The sequence below is a fragment of the Mesitornis unicolor genome, unplaced genomic scaffold (assembly GCF_000695765.1).
Source record: "Mesitornis unicolor isolate BGI_N332 unplaced genomic scaffold, ASM69576v1 scaffold52657, whole genome shotgun sequence".
NCBI lineage: Eukaryota > Metazoa > Chordata > Aves > Mesitornithiformes > Mesitornithidae > Mesitornis > Mesitornis unicolor.
Window position 1 is genome coordinate 1514 of NW_010199439.1, and position 6811 is coordinate 8324.

The 6811-nt window shown below is 40.4% G+C and overlaps 1 protein-coding gene across 1 annotated transcript in view; it reads left to right on the top strand.

Annotated features, from left to right (window-relative positions):
• The first annotated feature begins 2127 nt into the window (after nucleotides 1-2127).
• Nucleotides 2128-6811, top strand: part of KLF3 (Kruppel-like factor 3 (basic)) — a 19910-nt gene continuing 15226 nt past the window's right edge. Inside the window, exon 1 of the mRNA XM_010189441.1 lies at nucleotides 2128-2169. The gene's annotated coding sequence lies outside the window, so the exon portion shown is untranslated. The remainder of the gene's footprint in view (nucleotides 2170-6811) is intronic.

A 6811-nucleotide genomic window follows, 5' to 3' on the forward strand; every position in this document is an offset into this window, starting at 1 on the left:
GTAAGGAACCGATACTATCAGCATAAACTCTAGACCTACATGTTGCTGTGATGATGCTGTACATGCCAGTTGTCACCTCGTGAGGTGACAGCCATGAAACCCCACAGCAGTCATTAGTGTTACTGTGGTACTCATCCACGTAATATGCTGTACCATGTTCTCACGTCGGATAATATTAGATGTCCCACCTATGGTATATAAATAACCAATGCAAAGTGTGTAGGAGCAGGAAGAGTATTTGAAACCATGGCTTTGAAGGAAAATGAATGTTGAAGTTAGTCTGTTGCATGACATCTAGAAACGATGTGCCTTTCCTCTGCCTCTCATTGTCAGTTTATTCAGTTTTATATTTGGGTACTTCAAAAATAAAAGTAGTATATCCATGGAAAATCAGGTCCTGAGATGAAGTCTGAGTGCATGTGAAACAGAGATGCACAAGGCTCAGCATGTGCCGGCTTAGAGGAATATTCTTGGGTGCACTGAGTGGTCTTGGTCCTCAGCTATTGAGCAGTAGTGAACAAAAGTGAGACGCTGTCCAGGAGCAACCCCTGGCTTTACAGATCACTCCTGCAATGACCCCCATGGCTCTGCCTACGAAGAAGGTGCTTGCTGCTCAGCTGGGTGCTGCCTGTTTGATGCCATGAAGCCTAGCTCTTTGTAGCTGCTGACATTCTGTAAATCCAGTAATAAAGCCACTGGTCCTGGGGAAGGTTTCAGCTAATCATGATGACCCATGGTGTCTAGAAATCTGCTCCCTTATGTTAAGGGAACCTGTTTGTAAATAGGGCAGGTCCCCTGCATAAGGACAGTGTTTTTATTCACGCCCAATGAACAAACACCTCCACCCACTGTTGTTGTTTTAAAAGACTCCAGCTGCTCATGAATATGGGGTCAGGGAGGGCCGCCTAAATGTTTCTCTGTGCTTTCTCCCCAGTGCAGCCAGCAGAGCTGTTTCCTGTTCTTTGTTTCAAGGCTGGGGTTTGCGTCACACATTCCAAGTGGCATATGTGGTGCTCTTTCCTGTTTCAGGCTGTTTTCTGGCGGATCGGTAGCCTCGTCCAGGCCCCTTGTTACTGCCCCTCAACTCCCAATCCCCACCCGATGAGTTATCATGGCTCTACACACTCACGATTGCTTAAGATGCCTGGGTTATGTCATAACGAGGCTTCCGCGTTAACCTGTAATGCATGCCCTCGACTCCCAATGTAGCTATGGGGGTGAAATTTCACTCCCTTCACCAAAAACTTGCATTCAGGTCTCCAGAAAGTTGTACACCAGTTTTCTGGTCTCACTTGCTCATCAGCCTTATCTGGAATAGCTCCATTAAAGTCACAGAGTTACACTTGTGTACAAGAGTGTGAGAAGAGAATCCACATCTGTAGGCTCATACTTGTGAGGGGGTTTTGACTTCTGCCCTTACCCAACCTGAATGGCCCACTGTAAGCAAGCACTTTGCATTTCCAGATCTCAAAAGGAATAGATATTTTCTCCTTATACAAACTAGAGGATTCACGTGTTTTCCAGATGTGATACAGAAAATGAGGCTCTGCTGGCTAACTTTTCTTTGGGAGTATGGCTGTCCCACATAATGCATTTTTGAAGGCATAAAAACAAATTTTTTACTCTTGTTTTTATATTCATCCTACCCCCCACCCTTTTGCAGGCAGACATGGAGAAACAGAGAGAGGAAATTCAGAAAGAGAACATAAATCTTTCTGTTGCTTTGGATTTGACTGGAGAAGATCTAAAGGACCCAAGCCAAAGCTTATTGAAATAAAGACTTGCATTAACTTCACTGGGCTCTGAATCGGGCCCTGGATGAAAAATGCAAGATGGAGTGTTTATTCTTCTCTGTCATTTATGGGCTGGAATATGCATGGTTTCTGTACACACAGAAATAACTTCCACCCTTTCATTTTACACCTTTTTTATTTTACTCACTTTTTAAGTAATCTCTTAGTTCCTGCTGTTGCTACAAGTTAGCTGTTTGTGATCATTGCAGGTATCTTTTAAGAAGTATCCAAAATACATGCTTTAAATTTCCTCTTTCAGGGTTTAATTGTATGTGAAAAATAATTTTTACTGAATTATGTACACATCCTTACATCAACTTGTTTTTTGTCTGTTCAGAAATCCGGATAACAAGAAGTATTTGTCCACACAGTCTTGGTAAGTTTATTGATTATTTTCGCTTGTTACTCTCAGCTGCTTTTATTTAGTTGTTTTTCTGTTAACTTTAGAATACTATGGATGAGTTTATCCATTAGAACTTAATTAAGTATCTTAATTCTGGTACTGTTAATTTGCACAGGATTTCAAGGATATTTAATCTTTTTTTTCCCCATGACAGAGGAAAAATGTTGCATTTAACTGTGTTTACTATTATGATATATTCAGTAAAGTTTGGGGGTCACACCTTTTTGTAGCCAGAAGTTGTACAAAATCAGGGACTGAGATTAAAATTATAATAGTTTTGTAAACGAACTTTTTAATATTAATTAACATTGCTAACAGGAGATCTCTTAGAGTTATTTTATGCTGTCAGCCATGAAGCTTTGTGTTTTCATTCCAAGGCTGGTTGCTTCCAATCCGGAATATGAAGTTTGGCAGAGCTGGATTTATTTAACCCTTGGAGGATTTAACCCTTCCCTGTTTAGCATTCATTTGATGCTGAGGCTTCCTTTGAGGGTTTTGTAGCCGTAGTGGATAGCTCGCAGGGGAAGGAAGTTTGAGTGTAGATCAGCCAAATGGAAAGATAAAGCCCTGACAGGTTTTTAATAGTAAACTAAGTCAGAATGGGAAAAAAAAAAACCCAAACGCGTGGTCTGCCTATCATTCAGTCAGTGTGTGTTACCAACAACTAACTTGATCCATGAAGGCATGACAGACTTTCCACTTCCAGGTCTAAGCTGCTTTGATCACTGTCTCGTTTGTACCCACTACACTGCCCAGCTCTTCTCCCTGTTTGTCTGGGGGCTTTTTTCCACTTCCATAGGTATACAGAAGTTCATCGACATTTGCCCTATATGCAAATCCTCATTCAAATTAATCATTTAGACTATTATTCATGAATGTACATTTACTTTATTTAGGATTAGATTTTTTCCTTATCCATACTATCAAAAATGTTGAATCTCTGTTTCATATGTTTAATGAAATAGCAGAACCCATTATGTAAGAGAACAGCATTTTCTGTCGTTCTTCCCTCATAAGAAAAATATAGAATTTATATTTCTCCTTTTAAATTATCTTCAAAATTAACCTCTTAAGAAAAACACAACAAAAAAACAATGTTCTGTTTGGAAGGGAAAGACCATTCCACATACCATTTCACATACTTCACTTGTTTTCAGAAGTCTGATCTTTTATCCTTGCTAGACTGTTTCTCCTTCTGAGAAGTAGCCTGAGACAGGAAACCAGACAACAGTCTGCCCTGATAAGGGAGAATATTGTCTAATGGAGGTGCCTCAGGGTCTTTTCTCTCTCCCTTAGGTTCAGTGAATGTAGAACTGAAGGTTGAACAGAGTTTACATGGGTTCCATTTTTCCTTGGTAGAGGAGATACTTTCTAATGAGTGCTGCAAGAACATTTTTCCCCATAGTTTTTATCAAAGAAAGCCATATCCAGACATGTGGCTTCAAGTAGCCTGCAACAGTATTATTGTGAATTTAATGGAAATACTGATTAGTGTGCTACACGGCTGATAAATGATTGTGTCAAAGCAGTTCTAGGTCAACCCAAGTGACATCATCAAAGTTAGGATGCACGAGCTGTGCAAAAAACCAAATTTTTCAGCCTGCTTGCAGTTCTGAAAGGAAGATGGTAAAAGATTTTCAAGTCAGTAAAAAGCACAAATAGTCTGAAACACTAAATAGCAAAATCCGACGGAAATACTGTTTTTCTTCATGCCTATCAAGTAAAACTTTAAGCAGAAAATTTTTGCCCATTTTCTTTTTATGCAATATCCTAACTTCTTCAACAGTTCTACCATTTCCCAGTGGAAATCTAGTGAATAAACAGAGAAGGCTGTTGATTGGTGAAACCTTTTCTTGGTATACTAGCCCTGTGGGCTGGCTGCTCCGGTCCCTTCCCCCAGCACCGTATCTGGGCCCTCGCTCCTTCCCCTGCTCTTGCTTGCTTTGAGTGAATCTGCTGTGCTGAGCTGGAGAGTTTCTTTGCCTGCTGCTATTTTGGGGCCCAGTGCAGTTAAGCACTTGCTTACTTCCCATTAAAATTAATGGAACTTCAGAAGCACTTTTTTGCAGACTCAGGTCTTGAAGAGCAACTGGTGCTGTAAATGCAAACACATCTTGTTACTAGCCCTGAAAAACACATTTTCTACCTTTTCTGGGGAATCCTGCTTTCAAACTTGTTTTTTCTCTGTCAAACTCTCTTTCAAGGTTCCACTGAGGGAGAATTCTCACCCAGGTTCAGAAAACCTCCCCACCCTTTACATTTCATTAGTCTTCTGATATTATCACTTCTCCTTAGTATCAGGGGAAGTCTGACTTGAGGCTCACAGAAGAAGTAATAGTTTCAGAGCAACAGTACAAATCCCAAAGGGCTCGGACTGAAGAGCTTTGGCCACATGACTTATGTTGGCTGGAAGAGCTGCAGTGTCTTTGCAAAGGGCACTCGTGTAGCACTCCTTTAGCAGATATCATTACATTGTTCTGTAATTATACCAACAGTAACAATCATACCTTGAAGCTTTAGACAAAGCCTCACTGTACCACAGGCAGCATTCGTTGCTTCCCCCAGGCATGAAGATTGAGAAAGCAAACCCCGTGCATGCTTTCAGGCAGGGAGAAGAGCAGCAGAATTTATGGTCACCACCCCACTGTCCACAGCAAGAGGATCTGTCAGGTCACTGGCTGCTTTTCCAGGTATTTAAAGAGAGCAAAGGCACTATGTTAAAGGGAGGCTTTGTAGTTGTTGGATGTTGAGAGTCAAAACTGGCCCTCCACCCCACCCTTTCCTTTCATCACAGGTCTGCAGAGTTGGTGGACCTTGAACGTAGATGCACAGAGCTGCTGGGAGTAGCTGCAGTGTGGTGGCTCTTATCCAGCTGCTTTGCAGTGCAGATGTGGAGTCTGGGTGCATTCTTGAACCAGTTTGCTCATTTCATCCAGGGTAAATAATCTGTACAAGTCCTTGTTGTCAGAATACACACTAGGTGCCTTTAAGTTTTCATTTACTCTTAATTATGTCTCTGAAACACTAAGCCATACTTGTCAGGAAGTTAATATTGAGAAGTCTTCAATCCTGACAAGGCGATGAGCTCTACTGATGATGAACTTCCTTTCTGGAAGGGATACTTTGCTGCATATTGGATCATAAGGGCAGAGTTTGTAGCTTTTCTGGTTTGCTGTCCCCACTGGACTTCAGATTAAAAAACACCGAGGGACTTTGCCTGGACTTTACCTTGCACCTGTCCTTATTTGCATACAAAAAACCAATTGCTTCATTTGTCTTTCTGAAGTACAGGGTGTGAGCAAAATCTTATCAAAAGACGTGTCCTGTTTGGACAAGTTGGACTGACTTGGCAGAGATCTGCAGGGTGGAGTGAATGGGAGGAGGCAAGAAAGTAAAACTGGGTGGCTTGTTAGCAGAAAAAGAGAGGGAGAGCAAAAAAGAGTGGAATGTTTGCCTACCGGATTGTAGTTGATTACTTAGTTTCAGATTACATGCATTTTAAATTCTTTTAACCCACATGAAAAAAAATATCTTTAATGCAAAATTGTTTATCTGATAATGTGAAAGACAAAGACCCTTATTTTTTAGTATGCTTAATGTGGATATATTGTCTCCTCACTGTTTTTTCCAGAGTGCCTCAGGAATCAGAGGTGGTATTTTGATTTTCCAGAAATTAGTTGTATTTACTAAACAATTTGTGGGCTTTCAAACAAGCACATTATGAAATCAGTGTGTAAAGTAGAACCCAACTGTTTTTTCATTTGTCTATAATAGAAACAGACTGGGTTGTTCCCCTTCCTTTTTGTCGCATTCTCAAATGTTTAGGGGGGAGAGAGAGTGGGAGTTTCTGAGTTAGTAGGCATGATTTTACAAATAGGCCTGGAAAAACTATTGACTTCTTACTAGAAGTACCATGCTTTATTTGTGTGTGACTGAGTATTTTGGTTGTGAATGTGGTCCAAGCAATTTTTTTGGAGCATTATTTCTAAATACAAAGAGAATTGTTTTGTGAGATTTTTTGCAGCCTTAGGAAAGGACCCCTCTGAGCTAAATTTTAAATGCCAGACCCAAAGCTGGTTTATATTGACTCTATGACAGCTCTATCAATTTCTACCAAATAAGAATCTGACCCTTTCATCTGAACCAACAGGACCAAGCATTCTATATTAATTAATTTTTCTTTCTTGAAAATTGTTTCCAGTCACTATCAAATGGGGAAAAGAAATCTACCACTTGAGAGTGATGTGTGATGAAGAAGTGCTCAATTGCAGTACTGTGATGCAGCAATAAAAGTAACATTTTCCTCTGCTGTTCTTAGATGACTGCGCCCGAGAAAAACGGAGAATTACTTTTCACTTTTGTTCAGGGCATTACACTTTCTGTTGTTGATGTCAGGCTAATTCCTGCACAGTAATTTAGAGCCCTCTCAGGAAACACTCGAATGTATAGCAGGACATGTGAAGTGTGTGTCAAATGTCTTTCACACGCTTTCTTGAAGTAAAAGGTGAAAAGGAGTAACTCCTAAACTGAAGAAAATCCAATTTTAAAACAACAATAATGATGAAAAGAGTAGCCTGGGAGTGTGACTGCTTGCTTAGAACAAACTCACTCTTTC